The sequence below is a fragment of the Rhinolophus sinicus genome, chromosome 3 (assembly GCF_057876585.1).
Source record: "Rhinolophus sinicus isolate RSI-liver-muscle chromosome 3, RSI-T2T, whole genome shotgun sequence".
Lineage (NCBI taxonomy): Eukaryota > Metazoa > Chordata > Mammalia > Chiroptera > Rhinolophidae > Rhinolophus > Rhinolophus sinicus.
The window spans coordinates 160,848,888-160,867,766 of record NC_142503.1 but is presented as its reverse complement, the minus strand read 5'-3'; the positions used below and the strand labels follow the sequence as shown (position 1 = coordinate 160,867,766).

The following is an 18,879-nucleotide window of genomic DNA, read 5'->3' as shown; positions in this document are numbered from 1 at the left end:
AGATTTTATTATTTTCAACCTTCCTTAGAATTAACTTGATGCATCTGTGTGATTAAGTGCTAATCAGTGGAATGAGAGCAGAAGCAACATGTGCAACCCTGGCGTTATTGGTTAAAAGCAGATATCTTATCCCGGGCTTATGTACTCTTTCTTCCCTTTCCTCACAGGTGTTTGAAAATAGTGCTCACAGGTGATGAATGGTGATGGTGAGGCTTCATGTTGAGGGTGGGAGAGCCATCCTGCTGTCCTGGGCTGATGGTTGGTTCTGCGGAGCAGAACAACCCATCCAGGATCATTGCGTTGTTGTAAGAGAATTCAATGTCTGTGTTGGTCAAGGCCCAGATAGATTAAGCTAGTGGTCCATGTCTGCACTCAAAGTGTCCAAATCAGGATTTAAAACCCTGGCGTGTCTACCACAGAACTACACGTGAGTTTCAAAATACAAGTGTCTTTGTTATTTAAACATTTCACACTTATATAAAAATAGTGACACCTTAATCAATATTATCATCCCTGAGAATTCAGATTTATTAGGTTCCCCTGAAGGTCAGGAGGAGCCCTCCCTGTCTATCCCAGGCTTCCCTTATCCTCTTACTGAAATGAGCTACTGGGAATAGGAAGTGGGTGGCCTTGTCTAGAGCTGGGGCCCGGGGAGGGAATCATGACGAAAGGGTCTAAGTCTCACTGAAAAGGCTGTCTGTGGGGTCCGTGCAGGTAGGAAGAAAGTGAAGGCAAAAGGCCCAAGGGGCTTTGAGCCCAGGACTGGCTGGCTGTCCCTCCAGGGGTATAAAGAACAGGCGAGGTACAGTGCCTCCTGGGGAGATGGAAGGATGAGAAGTAGCAGTCACAATAGGGAATCTCAGACCTAACACAGCAAGACTATTTCAACCTTTGCTTCAATGGTATGCACTACATACTTACTTTTTCCTTCCATTTTAATAGTGAGATCTCCATATCATCTCCTTGGAGGAGGTTAGTTCTTTTATGTTAACAGCTCACATCATTTCACTATATTATGCTTGCAAAGGATTTAGTCATTTAATGGTTCATTTGCTCAGAATGACTTTTAATACCCCTACAGGTAGCTTCTCCAGGCTTAATTGCATATGGATCTAAGGTGACTTTTGATTGACAGCTCTGCTCTACAACAGTGGGGACTTCTAGGTTTGCAAGGGAAGGGAAGGGGAACTAGGGTTTATTGAGCACCCACTATACGTTTGACATTTTAAGCATATAATTGTCTTTACTTCTACTAACATTTTATCATCTCAGTTTTCAGAGATGAGAAACCATATGTTTAAAGAGGTTACATAACTTATCCAAGATCATAAATTTAGCAAGTGGCGTAACTGGTGTTCCAGCTCCACCCCTCTGACGCAGAACTCTATGCCCCACCCCGGGACTCTGCACACGCCCAGGAGGATGCTCCCATTCAGACTGAACGGAATTTCCTCTATAAAATGGGGATGATAAAGGTCCTTGACTCATGTAAATGGATGAAGTGACATAAGGAAAATACACCTAGCACAGTGCCTGACAGTGGCAGATGTGGAAACACATACAGATTTTCTGTCTGTAACCACAAGTGAACAATTTTAATGGCATTTCATTTTGCAGCGAAGCCAGAGATCTGTGAAACTGATTGGTCAGTTTGGTCAGCCTCCCTGAGCTGTGCGCAGACACTGGGCTAATAGCTTCATTTTGATAGTAAGTGAAGAATTATCATAGTAAGCAAAAAAAAAAAAAAAAAAAAAAAAGTGGCAATTGACTTTTCTTGGCTGCTCCAGAAGGTAAACAAAAGCAAGTGAGTGGAAGTTACAAGTTACAGAAAGGCAAACTACAACAATATGTCGAGAGAGAGACGTCCAGTTTGTCAGATATCTCCTAAGGAAGTAAAGGTCACTGAATGCGCCCAGGCCGACTGGGGGACCACCTGCCAAGGGCGGTGTGTGACAGCATCCTGTACTGGGCAGGGCACTGGACTACAGTGTTCTAATCCTGTCTCCTGGCCAGGTTTCTAGGGCTTTTTTGTAGGTTGGGGAGAACAGTTCTGTTTCCTTCCTAGGTAATCTCAGGACATCCCAACATTGAAATGTATATGAATTATGCTTGATGGGAGACTGTTTCCTTTTTCAAAAGCCACTTTCCCATTTGTCTTTCCCTGCACCTTTTCGGGGAGGAACCGTGCTGAGGAGCTGCTCCCTGATTTCTGTCCTGTCCTCCAGCTATGAAGACACCCCCGTTCCTGTGGGGGCAGCCGCTTGGCTCTCCTTTTAGAAATTCCCTTCTGTGCTGCGCTAATCACACCCTGGGTACATTTAACATCTTATTTTTAGGAGCAAAGTATAAAGCATCCTAGCACTAACAGCAGTTTCTGTGGCAACCTGTACCGCCCCCCTTGCTTGTCCAGCTGTGCAGAATTAAATTCAAAAAGAGGCCATTTTACATCATATAAAGGAGATCCACAGCGAAGGTGCCTTTTAAATGAAGGTTCTCTTCTAAGTTAAGTGGGAGCTAGCCAAGAATTAAGTTGGGGGTGGTGAATAAAAGAAACAGAACCTTTCCTTAGAACTAGAACCATTATAACATCCCAGATAGTCACAGGCATGCCCTAGCTGCCCTGGTTTTTTTTTCCCCTGAAGGACCTGATTTGAGACACAAAAATAGCATTTAGACCAATGAAAACTAGGTTTGAATATTTATATCAGAGGAGTTTGTTGATGAGTTTCTCTTCCAACTCCTCCCCTCATAGGATCTCCCTGCATAACCTTCCAGGCTAGACTAGATTATAAATCGTCATGCTTTTCACATTCATCTTGAATAGCTGTTTTAAGCAAACTCTCCCAGCTCCTAGGAGAGTTCAGCCAAGTCTCCCTTCCTGACACAGTCAAAACAAGCAGAGTTTCCCAGGGTCAAGCCTCAGGGTGGGCCTGTAAAAGCAGCACCCTGAGAGTGTGATTTGGGGGACACTAAAAGACAGCTAGTCCAAAATAATCTCCTCCAAGATCGCGTCATGCCAAATTATCAATCATGATAACTACTGCTTTGTGTTAAGTCATTTGCTTCCATATGGTTCTAGGAGGAATGACGTTTACAATCAAATTCATATTTTACATTCTGCTAACTTCTAGGAAGACTTGATCTGACCCCTGGTAAAAAAAAAAAAAAGGCATTTCTCCTAAGACCATTAGTATAGAGGCCCTAAAAGTGAGTAAACATGACTCTGAACGTGGTCAATGAAAATTGCACCTCTAAGACAGGAAAATTGGTCTCAAAGCTTCTTGATTAACCTTCCTTCCTTTTACTGGACGTTTGAAAGTAGAGTTTTTGGGGGGATTTTTTGTTTGTTTGTTGTTTGTGTGTCTGTGTATGTGTATGTGTGTTTCAGGAAATCATTAGTAATCCAGAAACAAACTAAAACTCTCTAAAATATTTAACAAGTGAGCTCGAGTCACTCCCAGACTGCAATATTGTAATTTTTCATTAGTATATTACTCAAGCGTTACTGACTTTAAGGGACACAGAACTGATTTTTTTTAACCCAGGCTAAATTTTCCCTTTACCTGTACGTTTTGGTAGTGCTAAAATACCAGCAAAACAGATTTAGCTTATAACAGTATGAGACTTATTTTCTGTCCCCTTGCATTCAAAGACAGCTGATTCTAGCAGCAGAAATGGACCCATGTTTTTAGGGTCTACTCCAACCCAGGTATTGTAATAACTGTAGAACTAAATTACATGACCAACAGTTGGCACCCTGTCATGCATATTTGTCTATATTTGAACACTAAGGGAAAAGTTGTGGGAGGAGAATGGAGGGAGTTTTATTCCTGAATTTTTGTATCTCTATTAGATGTAAGTTATCAATGTCAGGGGACACATCTTATCTATCTTGGCAACCTCATTACCTAACACTACCTGACAGGTGACACTTAGGACATATTTATTGAATGAACTGGTAATAAGACCGGTTCTTCAAAGTATAACCTCTGATATCCGGTAAAAATTCACCCTGACGCTGGATTTAAAGAGTGTTACTCTATCACAATTTTGAGACTGATAGTCCTAAGGAGACATGAGAGGGGAGTCAAGATATCATCATCTCTGCATCTTCATCCCCTTCACTGTACCTGCCCCAGCAGCTGCTCCTCTCATGTCAGCATCCTCTTATTTGGCTCTGAAAATAATTAGGGAGTTTGTGTAATCTTTTCTGGTTCAAGTGATTCAGGCTGGGGAGATGACATCATAACAGCTGCTGGCATTAGAAGGAAGTACAGTCAGTCAGGTCCCCCTGGTAGAAGCCACGACCAAGACCAGAGAGAGTGACAAGAATGCTAGCATGCCCCTGCAGACAGCACAACAACAGGATGAGCCCAGAAAAGCTTCAAGAATGACCGCTTGCTCACTATTTCCGCCTTGCCTAACCCCAGAGGATGAGAGTTTCTGCTTTACCCATCACTGGAATCATGGCTCCTTTGTATTTCTCCAGTGGTAAGAGCTCCACAAGATACTTAAGCGTACAATTTTTTATTAAAATCTAAGGGAATGGTAGGGTAGACAGTATATACTGATTAGGTGATTTCCAAGCACTTGGCCCATTGAATTGAACTTGGCATGTGTTTTTGGTAGAACTGACTTTTACTCGTACATCACTTCTACCTCCCCAATAGCCCCCCTCCGGCCTCCTGCCTTGAGAATATTTCGCCAAGGGTTCTGTGGATCACTGAAGAAACGAGACTGCCTGTCTCTCAGTCTCTTCCTTTTCAGCTGAAATGATAACTTATTCTCTTACTCAGCTTACTAACAGATATACTGGGAATTTTGCACACAGACTTTCTTGAAATTAAAGTTCTTCCTTTCCTGGTAAAATTCTACCCATACGAAATTCCTTCTGTTGTTGCTCCTCTGAAATTCTCTTATTCTTTGTCTAAATGCCCCAAATTTCCTAACAACTCCAGGCTTGACGCATCTTACCTGACGAATGTGAACACATTTAGGGGAGGACTTTAGCCTACTCACATTTATTTTAACCACCAATATATTTAGTCATATTCCTAGCTTCTTTTTTTAATTCTCTTTTTCATGATTTCCCATTTGCTGTTGTCTCTCCCTCGTTGCTGACTTGTACTGGATGACCAGGTTTTCTTTTTCTTTCCCTCTACAGTAAGGACACTTTTTCTGTTATGGGACAGACAGTAAACATTTTGGACTCTGCAGGCCATACATTCTCTGTCACAACTCTTCAGTTCTGGTGTTACAGGGTGCAAGCAGCCAGAGACAATGCATAAATGAATGAACATGGCTGTGTTTCAATTAAACTTTGTTTATAAAAACAAGCAGCAGGCTAGATTTGGCCTGTGGCCATAATTTACCAACCCTTATTGTAGAGGATTAGAAGTTCTACATCATTCGTTTTTTGGTTTTTTTTAACCAATATACTTTGCATTAATAGAATATACAATTCAACTTCTAACAGATAATCTAAATAATACTATTTATACAAAATAGTTTATTTTTCTGATGATGTATGAGCAGTTAGCAGCTGCTTTACCAACACCACAGTCTCAGGACCCAGGATTCCCTTATTGGTTCTTGTCACTAAGGTGTTGCCTTTACCTGTACCTACAACCTCATCCACACCTCAGTCCATGGAGAGGGGGAAGGGGAACTGGAGGGCACGTGCTGCCTCTTCTCTCTAGGGACACAGCCTGGAAGATGCACATATCCCTTTTATCAGAAGTTAGTCATAGGTCACAGCTGGCTGATAAGGGAGCCTGAGATATGTAGACAAACTGGGAGGCCATGTACCCAGCCACAAATCCTATTACCACAGAAGATGGGGGGGCTATTTGGGGGGGCATGTGGCAGTCTTTGCCACAACTGAAACTTTGATTTTCTGATTTGTTTCAAGGATTAATTAGAATCTATAACCCTTCATCCAATCAAAACAAAATCTTTCACATATATTTATTTAGCACATTTAAAATCCAATTATGTTTTTTCTTTCACTTTAACGTGGTTCCATTTATTAAAAAAAAAAAAAAAAGCTTAAGGTAGCCAAAATGAATACACACACCTGAAAGTATCTTCTGAGGAAACAACTCAGCTAATCTAGGGTATTAATAAGCATAAGGTGGTTTTAAAGAATAATTTCTTGTAGTTACCTTTTAACTGAACATTTTACATAAAAAGTTACTTTATTATAAACCCAAGTAGTGTTTCTCAAAGGGTTGCACCATTTCTTGGCTAAGGGAGTGGAAACATATCACGTCTTAGGGGCTTTTCAAAATGCAACACTACCCACCCCTGGAAAAATACTCTAATACATACCTTTTTTTTTTTTTTTAAACATCCTACAGACTTTAAATTCTAATAAAGTAAATATCAATCTTTAATATCCCACATAAACAAAATGCTCTTTGGGGTCCCCCCATTTTTTTAGAGTAAAGAGGTCTTGAAACCAAAAACTGAGAAAAGCACTGTAGTTTATCCTTAGCCATATTTGATCAGTTTCTGGCTCTGAACCCATAAAGCACCAGTGTGATGAAATTATTAAAAACTTCCATATAAGGCCTTGGCTGGGCTGAGCTGTTCGTCCTTGATAGTCCAGGAAGGTGATTTGTGGTGACCTGTTGGACTTGGACCTTTTAGCTTGTTTTCTCCTGTTTTATTCCATTTTATTTTTTCCCTTCACTCTTATTTTCTTTGTCTCATGTTTTTCTTTTTTATTATTTTCCTTTTTCTTATTTTTCTTTGCTTTCTTTTCCCATTATTCTTTTGTTCTTTTTCCCCCTCATTCTTTTAATTTTCTCAATAATTTGTTTTCTTATTTTTTTCTTTTTCATTATTTTTTCTCATTTTTTTCTTTAAATTTTTTAGTTAGTATATTTAGTATTGTTAGTACAGTTGGTGTATTTAGTCAGTGTAGTTAGCATTGTTACTGTTTATTAGCATAGTTGGTAATATTGCTAGTATATTTAGGCAGCGTAGTCAGTATAGTTATTAATGTTTATTAGCACAGTTAGTAATATTGTTGATACAGTTAGCATATTTAGTCCACGTAGTTAGCATAGTTGTTGTTTGTTAGCACAGTGGGTGGGCATAGTTAGTATTGTCAGTGAGCTTACTTAGCAGGTCACCATGTCGCATGACTTCACAGACACCTCTGTTGACCAGGAGCCCCACAGTGGCCATTACAAACTCCTGGAAAACACTGGCAAGGGCAGCTTTGCCAAGGTGGTGTTGGGCCAGCACATTTTGATGGGGACAGATGTGGCCATCAAAATCATAGATCAACGGGTCGCTTACAGACTTCACAGACCTCTCCTGTGAGAGGTCCACGGCATGGCAGTCTCACACCACCCTAACATCATCCAACTATTCCATGTGATCAACACGACGCACTCACTCTTCCTAGTTATGGAGCTTGTGCTGGAGGGGACATGCTGGACTAACTTCATGACCACAGCCGCATGTCAGAGGACACGCCCATGGCATCTTCTGGCAGCTGGTGTCAGCAGTGCACTACTGCCACCAGAAGGGCATTGCTCACGGGGACCTGAACCTGCACAACATGCTGTTGGGCACTCAGATGAACACTACACTTGCAGACCTTGGACTTGGCCATTCAATGGCTGTCAGTTGAGCACATTTTGTGGCAACCCCGTGTATACAGCCCGAGAACTCTTCCTGGGCCAAAAATATGATGGTCCTTCTATGGACATATGGAGCCAGGAGTGCTGCTGTACAAGATGGTCACAAACACTGTCCCTTTCCAGGGAACGAACTGGAGAGAGCTGAAGCAGAAGGTACTCAGCGGGGAGTAGGTCGTGCCATTCTATTTATCCTTTGAAGTAGAAAACTTCCTAAAAAAAACTACTAATCCTCAACCCCCAGACGAGAGAAAATCTAAAAGACATCATGCCAGGTCCTTGGCTAACTGTGGGCCAGGAGGAAGAACTCAAGCCTTATGTTGTCATAGACCTCTGGTTGACACAGGAGATGCTGAATCTCGGTTTTCACTGGGAAGACATCAGGACATGTTGTCAAACAAAACATACAACAATGTCGTGGCCACATACCACATCTTAAACACACACAAAAACAAAGCCCAGTGTCACACCATCCAGGTAAAGCCCTTCCATCCTCCTAACCTCCGGAGCTACAGTCCCTCCCCAGCCCAGGAGGTTCAGCCAGCATGCTCTTGTTTCCAGCAGGCAGAGCAGCAGCCCATGGACCATGAGTCAGGGCAGCCCATGGACCAGGCCTTCAGCCATCCCAGAGTCCAGCACGACCACTTCCAGGCCCAGCCCAGACTCCAGGATCGCCACTCCCAAGCACAGACCGGGTCCAGCACCACCATCTTTAGCCCAGCCCCCCTGTGTTGCCCTGGGGACTCTCCCTCCAGCCACAGCACCACCAGCAGCAGTGATAACCCAGAGGAAATCAGCCAAGGCCAGCGGGAGGGTGGCTAGGAGGTGCTTGAACTTTTTAAGAACGCTCTGCTGCCCCATCCAAAAAGGGGCACTGCAAATGCAATCAGGTAAAGCCCCTTTAGATTTTGGACATCAAGGCAGGGCTACAATCAGACTCTGGGGAGGTCAAGCTGGGATCCCTGCATTTTAAATGCTGAACTGGGCAAAGCTGAGGTCCAGGGTGCCTGACCACATGGTGGGGGAGATCAGCCAGAGGCTGCAAGCAAACTGCAGGTGACAGCAGTGCAAGAAGTACACATTGTGTGTGCAAGGAGCCCTGGACGAGAGGACTTAGTCCAGTGGTCAATGGAGGTGTGCAAAATGCCATGGTATTCTCTGCATGGGATTCACATCCAGGGTATCTGGCATCGCCATGGCCTTCAGAGGCACTATACCCAAAATCCCTGGTGAGTTTGAAGGATGGCTTGGAGCCCTCTCTGTATGTTGTGCCCTCTTGGTCTTCTGTTCCCTTGGCTTTGAACCCTCAGCTCCCTTGTCCCTTTTTCCTTTATGGCAGGATGGTGTTGCTTGCTCACATAGCACACTTGCTGCCTTCTTCCTGTGGATGAGTTTTGTATTTCAAGACCTTTCTGAGACTGGCTGAGCAGTCTCCTCCAGAACAAAATGCCATGAACTCTGTAGGACCTGTTGTGGTTGAAATTCAGGAGGTTGTGGTTGAAATCTCAGCTGCAGAAGTCCTCCCTGGAGGAGCAAGGGGTCCCAGCCCCACACCAGGCTCCCAAGCCCAGGGTTCCAGTGCCGGGGAGAGAAGTCCATAATTTCTGGCTGTGAAAACCAGTGGAGATCGTGATTGGGTGAGTGAAGGGTGGCTGCATTCCCAGGTGTTCGTTCCTTTTAAAAGGTCCACACCCAGACTTGCTGACTGATGGACTCATTCACTCTGAGCTCCAGCACTGGGGCAGCAGCTAGAAAGGCACCAGGGACACACAGGGAGGAGCTGAATTGTCTGGCTTCAGGACGAGGGCTGGAGGGGCAGCTTTCTCCCGGAAGGACCAATTATGCTTTAATTGCTGTCATCTCCCTAGATTCAGGTTCTTCTAACTCCCCTTTAAGCTTTTGGTGCTCCACACCCCTTATTTAATAGATGTAACTGCTTTATCAATGATCATTCTCTAAGATCTGACCCCCAAACTTTCAGGACAATTTTTCTACAACTTTCCTTTTTTCATGGAGAAAGAAGCAGCACATGAGAAAGGCTTAATACATTTGCTTAGAAAGAACTGGGTTTTAATTACTGTAATTTACACAAGAGTTTTTTGTTTAGTGGTGGACAATATGAAATGAAATATCTGCTAATGTGACAAGATGCTACGTGAAGGAACAGCCCTCCACAGACAACATGTCAGTAAATTGATTCCCTGCTGTTATTGTAACTGTTCTGAGAACCTCAGTCATCATCCCCCTTTATGAATAATTTTCTATTCGCATATATGGGTGTCTGACAGTTTGTTTACATGCACATTGGGAAGAAAAGCCAAAATTATTTGGCTTGGCATCAAAAACTGCCTCTATTTTTGTTGTTTGCTGTGCTCTCATTCAATGCATTTTAATAAGTTTTGAACAATGCATGAATTTGAGTCAGAGGAACTAGAGGAAAGGCTGGGATGACACACACTTATTATAGGATATAAATGGATGAGATGTCATCTATTATTTGCCATGCCAACAAACCTTAAATTAATGCCCTTTCTCCTTCACAATTGAATTGTTCTCATTATGGCGTCTGGGCACAAGCAGCTTAGCATAATTTGGTGATTTCCTTTAAGAGGTTTAAATCTGAAGTCAGGCTTGAGTTAATCTCTAAATTCTATCTCAACCAGATTTTATCAGCTTTCTTTAGGGTTTGGGCTTTGGAAGCCTCCTTCCCCACATGGCCCTTAGACGTTTGTAGTTCATTGTGTGGAGATGTATCCTGACCCAACCAAAGGCAGAAAGAAGTGCAATATTGGATTCCTTAGGGGATGGAATCTCCCTTTTTCTGCACACTGCCCTCCTGCCCTTTGGCCCACAATATTAAACCAACAGTGAAACAAACTAAAATTTAAAAAATATTGGAACACATTAAGTTTTTTCATAAGTGAAAAAGTAACTTGGACTCTCTCATTTAAGTCTTATTGAGTAGCCCCTTAAAATTCGGACTCTACCTCTAGCAACAGAAAGAAACTTCAGGTAGCTTAAATATCCTAGTTTGTCTTTCTAGAGGTAGAGTTGCTAGAGGTAGAGTCTGAATTTTAAGTTGCCGAAACTGGAAAACTGCTATCTGGGGGTCCATAACTAATTTCTGCATGTTAAAATGTAAATTGGAATCTATTCTGTGCACAAGCCCTTGTTAGGTTTTGCATTGCAGATAAATGTAAAGCAAATAAGTCCACATTAATTTTGGGAAATCCCTGAACCACTGAAATAATACAAATATTGATGCCTTAGACTGAGATGTTTCACTCAGTTTAGAAATAGGAACTGGATATGTTTTAGTAAGACTGTGTCCTTGAAGAAAAATGTCTTTTTTCTAGATATATATTTGAGCTGTACTGAATGTGTCCCAAAAGGGCAGTTATTTAGGACTGAATAACCTAAACTTTGATTGATACGTTGCCATTAATTGTGTGATTGCATTGCAATAGACGGGATGGAGCATCAGACTACACTGAGTTTCCCCCCTGTCATTCATACTGGGATGGAAAAAAGAAAGGTGGGTTTTAGACTGAGGGAAGGAGATTCTCTCTCTCTCTCTCTCTCTCTCTCTCTCTCTCTCTCTCTCTATCTCTCTCTCTCACTCTCTCCTTCCCTCCCTCCCTCCCTGAATGGCTGAGAGAGGTGAGAAACTAGGCTCTTGGAAAAAAGAACATGGGAAATACCATTTTGGGGAATAAGCATGTGTCTCCATATAGTGACAGATCAGGAGAAATGACCTGTAGGGGACCTCTGTGATGGGGCATGGTCCATGGACTCTACTTAACTTTTCCAGCCCAGAATTTCCTAAACTTATTCAAATAAGGAAGTCCTATGTAGCATAATACTTGTTCATATGCCACAGAATACTTTTCTGAAGAATACACTATGGGAAATGGTGTTAGCCAGACTTCTTCCTAGCATGTATTAGAATCACCCAGATGGCTTGTCAGACCACAGATTTCTGGCTCCACTCCCAAAGTTTCAGATCCAGTAGGTCTGGGGTGGGCCTGGAAGATTTACATTTCTAACAAGTTCTGGTACACATGCTGATACTGCTGGTCCAGGAACCACACTTTTAGAATGAATCACAGACTAAAATAGTCTGATTTTTTTCTCTCTAGAGTAACACAGATAAAATCAAGAAGTAGTCATTGAAATAAAGGCCAAAAATGAAAAGCCCATAGCTAACATACTCAATGGCAAAAAACTCAAAGCTTTTCCTCTAAGATCAGGAACAAGGCAAGGATGCCCACTCTTGAACACTTTTCTATTCAACATACTACTGGAAGTCCTCACCAGAGCAATTAGGCAAGAAAAAGAAAAGACATCCAAATTAGAAAGGAAGAAGTAAAACTATCCCTGTTTGAAGATGACATCGTAATCTTACTACATAGAAAACCTTAAAGACTCCACAAGAAAACTATTATAACTAATAAACTAATTTAGTAAAGTTGCAGGATACAAAATCAATATACAAAAGTTCAGTTGTGTTTATATACACTAACAAAAAGCAATCTGAAAAGGAAATTAAGGAAAAAAATCACATGTACAATAGCACCAAAAAGAATAAAATGTTTATTAATAAATTTAACCAAGGAGGTGAAAGACTTGTACACTGAAACTAAATGGAGAGACATCTCATGTTCATGTATTGGAAGACTTAATATTGTTAAAAACGTTCATGCTGTCCAAAGCAAGCTACAGATTCAGTGCAATCCCTATCAAAATCCCACTGGCATTTTTTACAAAAATAGGGAAAAACAATTCTACACTTATATGGAACGAAAAGCCATGAGTAGCCAAATCAATCTTAAGAAAGACCAAAACTAGCGCCATCACACTTTTTGACTTCAAAATACATTACAAAGCTACCATAACCAAAACAATACGGTACTAGCATAAAGACAGACATATACACCAATGGAACAGAATAAAGTCCAGAAATAAATCTACACACACAAGGTCAACTTCAACAAAAGTGCCAAGAATACACAATGGGGAAAGGATAGTTTCTTCAAAAAATGGTGTTGAGAAAACTGGATACCCACATCCAAATAATGAAATTGGACCCTTATCTTACACCATACAAAAATCAACTCAAAAAATAAAGATTTAAATGTAACATCTAAAACTGTAAAACTCCTAGAAGAAAACATAGAGGGGAAACTTCATGACATTGGTCTATGCAGTCATTTCATGGACATGACACCAAAGACATAGGCAACAAAAACAAAAATAAACAATTGAAACTACATCAGACAATCAAGAGAGTGAAAAGGCAATGTATAAAATGGGAGAAAATATTTATAAATTGTCTGATAAAGGGTTAATCTCCAAATACATGATGAACTCCTATAACTCAACAGAAAAGAAAAAAAAACAACACATAAATACCCTGATTGAAAAATGGGCTAAGGGACTTGAATAAACATTTCTCCAATGAACACATATAAATTTTTTCACATATATATGAAAAAATGCTCAATGTCATTAATCACCAGGGAAATACAAATCACAGCCACAATGAGATATTACCTCACATCTGTCAGGATGGCTGTTATCAAAATAACAAAGACAACAAGTGTTGGAAAGGATGTGGAGAAATTTAAACCCTTGTACACTGTTGGTGGGAATACAAAATGGTGCAGGCACTATGGAAAACAGTATGGAGATTACTTTAAAAATTAAAAATAGAATTAACGTATAATCCACTAATCCCACTTACGGGAATTTAGCCGAAAGAACTGAAGTCAAGATCTCAAAGAGATAGTAATACTTCTATGTTTGTTGCAGCACTACTCACAATAGCCAAATGTGGAAACAATATAAATGTCTATCGACAGATGAAAAGATAAAGAAAATGTGGTATATACATACAATGGAATGTTCTGTAGTCTTAAAAAAGAAGGAAATTCTGCAATATGTGACAACACGGAGGAAACTTGAGGACATTAGGTGAAGTGGCATAAGCCAATCACAGACAAAAATACTGCATGACTCTATTTATATGAAGTATCTAAAATAGTTAAGTTCATAGACTCAAAGAGTAGAATGGTGGTTGCCAGGGACTGGGGAGAAGGAGAAATGGGGAGTTACTAATTAAAAAACATACAGTTTCAGTTAAGCAAAGTGAAGGAGCTCTAGAGATCTGTACAACGTTGTACCTATAGTCAACGATAATGTATTTTACACTTAAAAATTTATTAAGAGGGTGGATCTTACATTGATGTTACCACAATAAAAAAATAAAACTAAACTAAAAGAGAAATAGTCATTGAATTCATACCATGAGCAGGGTATAGAAGGTTTGTTCTGCCCCAGAAGCGAAAACGCACATTGATGAAGAAGATCCCAGAGAAAAAGTTGTAAAATACTGACCCCTCAGTTACAGCAAGGTAATTTTTAAAATTAACAAGCACTTATTATATTGTCCATGCTTCCTGGCTATTTTGACCATTTTACAATATAATTGTGTTTTTATTTCAAGTGTAAAATAATTGAAAGGAGTTTTACTAATTAATATTAGCTATAGTAAATTTTCTGCAATCTTGCCACCTTAAGAGCCATTTGGGCATGCTGGTTTATACTATCACAGCACTTCAACATCCAGTCAATTAAATCTGAAGAAGCCCAGTTAGTCATTAGGCGATTTGAATGCATAATAATAAACAACTGGGCTTGTTGATTGCTTTGGCTGAATTGATTATATGCCTCAGAGAAATAGCAGAAACACTTCAGTTTGTACGGCAGCTTTACATTTCTGCTTTCCAGTAATTATAATCTCTGATGAGCCAACACTTCCAAAGGAAAAACTGAACATTTCTGAATTGGCGTCTCATTTACAATATATTATTATCTTCATTATATTTACCTGAAATAGAGAATTAGCAAAAACAAAACCAAAGTACAGCAGAATAGATGAGCTACCTGTACCCAGCCAGAATTCATCTAGAGTAGTTAAATATGCACGCAGTCACTATTTCTATATGTGTGAGGCAATTAGAAAGTAGCCCACAAATTCAAATGTGTGCTTCATTCCAAGTAGCTTTAGGCATTGCCTCTTGGCACATCTGCCTATAGCGATGAACTTCAAGAAAATGTCAAGGTCACACTGAGGGAGCCATTCAACTACACATCTTATAATGTGCATCTTAATGACTATGGCAGCCCTGAACTTGCGCTGCTCAAATATCCGCTGTGATGAGCATAATTGACTATGGTCCTAGTAGCTGCTCCACTGAATACACCACAGCATTTGCACTAAGGTCACAAATCCCACAGTGACTGAGCATGATGCAGGTACAAATATGAGCCGGTTCCTCTGCAACATGAGACTCCTTCCATGGGTAACTTGGCTCAAGGACTCCCCATCGGTTTGGCTGACTCTCTTTTGGAACTGCACTGCAGTCTGAGACTCTTACCACCCAACCGTCCTTCCCCCTCTGCTTCCGAGGGGTCAGAATTTTGTTTCCCTCCAAGGACTCTTTCTGCCTACTCCAGCTCTCTCCCCCTTTACCTGTGACAGCTGTTACCCTCTCTCGCGCAGCTAACCCCGTCTTGACGTCTGCTTCTTGGAGGACCCAAACTCACAATGACCATGATCTCTATACTATCTCAAAGCAAAATCAAGGCAACCTGTGGTTTATGAATGAATTTTAAATAATGGGAAAAATAATGCTGGACCTAGAGTAAAATAAAAATCTGAAAGTTTAATAATTCTCTTGTCAGGATCACAAATTAACTATAAAACCGGTTGATCTTTTCTGGTGTTATTTCCTTTTATTTTGCATGTCAAAAATATCCATAGCAGCGCATTGCAATGATAAAAAGTCTGGCTTCTCCTGATATGCACCCTCTATTATTCAAAGATGGATGTAGAGATATTGAAAACTCTTTCATGTTAGAATTTATAGCTTTTCACTAATTCGAAAAAATATATGCACCTCTATGTTTATTGCAGTGCTATTTACAATAACCAGGACATGGAAACAACCGAAATGTCCATCGGTAGATGACTGGATTAAGAAACTGGTACATTTATACAATGGAGTATTACTCAGCCATAAAGAAAAATGAAACCTCACCATTTGCAATGATATGGATGTACCTAGAGAACATTATGCTAAGTGAAATAAGTCAGACGGAGAAAGACAAATACCATATGATTTCACTTACGTGTGGAATCTAAAGAATAGACTAAATGAACAAACTAATCAAAAAAAAAGAATTTATAGTTTTTGATTAACTAATACATTTTAGAAGAGTATTTAAAAAAAAAAAAATTTAAAACCACCACCTAGTTCCAAAGATACCATGACAACCATAGTTACCATTTTAGTATGCTTTTTTCCTGTATTTTTTCTACGCATATATTTATACCTACAAAGATGAGGTAATAGTTTATGCATAAATTTCGTATCCTGCTTTTGCCCATGGTATTAAAAATTTTTATAGACTACTTTAATGGCTACACAATATTGCAGTATGCATTATCATTCTATTAGTAGAATAGAATAATTATATTCTAATAATAGAATAGAATGCATTTCATTCTATTATTTACTCAACTATTTATTTATTCTTGGAATTCAGATAATTTCTAATTTTCTGGCTATCGTAAACAGCCTATAATGATATCCTTGTAGTCTGCATTTGGGGATTTTTTTTTCCTTTATATACTCATACATCCCTAGAAGTCCTTCCTGGTTTCCTGATAAGCTTGCAGCTTGAGAAGAATCAACAGGCTTACTCCCTACATCCACACAGCATGTTAGAAGGACATGGGCCTAGCAAGCAGAAGACTCCTTATTCCACTATGTGGATGGATGTCCTACACAAGTCTCTTTACCTCAGAGTCCATGAGTATAAAATCAGGGAGTTGAATTAGATTATCCTTATCATTCCACCCATGTTTAATGTTCCTTAAACGTTTGTTTAGTAGACCTAGCTCCTATCCAGCACCATAATTCTTCTTCTCATCCAGTTAGGGCTGTATCGACACCAAGGAATGCTACTGGTAACGGATCCTAGGATATTACTGTATTACTATCTTTGTGCCACAAAGAACCCTCAACATTATATAGGAATATGGTTGGTCTTGTGACTCACCCCTCTCAAACGCATATTACTTATTGTTTGTGTGTTTTTCCATTACTTTTGGCTTCTAAGTATTAAGAAGTGTATTATAGTTCTGTGAACCTGCTCACTGATCCTTCTAATATTAACCCAAGGCAAAATGTTGTTCACCTGCTAGATATTAAGATATCATATTTAAAATTTTTTCTTCTGTGTTCCCTGAATTTACATCTGGCTCAGTCTTCATATAAAGACTATATTAAATGTTTCTCTGTGCATGAGCTTGGGCTAGGAATTATGAAGACATTTATTTTGATGAGGAGGAATTTCTAATTAAAAAACCACAGCACTGATGACAAAGGAGCATCTAAACAACCAGGAAAGGAGCATTCTGAGGAATTGTGAGTTTGGGGAGGCTGGAGCTGGTGCAATATTTTGCTCCTCAGAGAGAAGATACGTGAAGGAAATAGGATTCCAGAAGCTTTTCAGATGAAGTGGCAAGGCTTAGGGTCTGCCAGAGAGAGAACATTTCAAGATCTGGGATCTAAACTAGGAAAGCTATTTTTCCTGATAAAGGTGGAAAGAGCCATTTAATGTTTTACAGATTGAAAATAACTCAGATACAGAATAAATAGGAATGATAACTTTAGGAAAGGCAGGTCTTAGCAAATGGCACTGCAAACAAGTAATGGGAGGTAGTGTGGAGACCAGCAGCTGATCCAGGCTATTCCCTTTGTAGGAGTCTGATGTGGTGGAATTGAAATTTGCAGAGAATGCAGCCAGTGGCCAATCGGAGGGGTATGCCTCTGAAGGAGGAGGTGGCAGCCTCTGAAAACTTTGTCCACAAATTGTTGGAACTCCTGCCAGGAAAAAAAGTTCCTCCTTAAAGGAAAAAAAGTGGATGTGAGGCCAGCCACCTAGAAGAACCCGTCACAGTTTGAGGCACAAGCTGAGAAATGTGAGTATGTTTGAATCTCCAGAGTGGGAATGGCTCAATCATGCCCGAGATTCTAGTGATTCTGCTTATGGATGAGCCACACCCTCTGAGAATTTTGTACCGACTCCTTCAGGCTTTCACCTGATGGATCTGCCCCCACCCCCATTTCCGTCCACCACTTTCTCTCCTCAAACTTTGGAGTCCCTCTTCCTCATTCTGGCATCCACTACTAGCATCTCATGTCTTTTCCATTACTTTATTTAGCTGTACCGCCCCCTGCGCCATTTCAACGGCCCTTCACCTTAGTTCAGCCTTCTTTCCCCACCAAATGCTATGGTGAGGCTGTGGGGACAGACCCAGGAGTACAGTTTCCTGGCTCTCGGCCTCACATGGAAAGGTGCTGGCTCAGGTAGTAAATGGCCATCAACTGTGATTGGATGGCCATCAGCTGTGGCTAGTTGGCCGTCAGTTGTAACCAGTGAGCCATTGGCCACTAATATAACTGCTGTGGCTACACTAGCAGAAAATGGGGGGCTAGCAAGAAGATGGTGGCTGAGCCTGCAAGCAGCGCAGTGAAGGTTGCAAAGTGTGTGGCTCCTGCTTCCTGTGTCTCCAAACCAGCCGCCAGCGAGACTATAGTGGTATGACTCCCCTATCTATGGCTCTGTGGGTGTTCCTTTTTGGCCTCACCATGCCCTGCGTTCTTATGTGGGGAGCAGGACCAGAGACCCCGCAGGCCTCCCCACACGACAGAGGCCTCCACCAGATATTTACATGAAGGCCTTTGAACCCTCTAACCACCATGGCAGCCAAGATTTGGGCATTCCACCCTCTATGGTGAGTGAAGCTGAATTTGAAGAGATCATGAAGTGATTTTTGTGTCTGTATTCATCAGAGATACTGGTTTGTAGTTTTCTTTTTTTGTGTTATCCTTACCAAATGTTAGTATCAGGGTAATATTGGCCTCATAAAATAAGTTAGGAAGTATTGCCTCTTCTTCAATTTTTTGGAAAAATTTGAGAAGGACAGGTATTAAATCATCTTTGAATGTTTGGTAGAATTCACTAGTGAAACCATCTGATCCTGGACTTTTGCTTTTGGGGGGGTTTGGACGATTGTTTCAATTTCCTTACTGTTTATCAGTCTATTTAGATTTTCCAGTTCTTCATTACTCAGTCTAGACAGGTTATGTATTCC

At 40.7% G+C, this 18,879-nt stretch overlaps 1 pseudogene; it reads left to right on the top strand.

Moving 5' to 3' along the window:
- The first annotated feature begins 11,124 nt into the window (after nucleotides 1-11,124).
- Nucleotides 11,125-18,555, top strand: LOC109444429 (cleavage and polyadenylation specificity factor subunit 7 pseudogene; annotated as a pseudogene).
- Nucleotides 18,556-18,879: the final 324 nt, after the last annotated feature.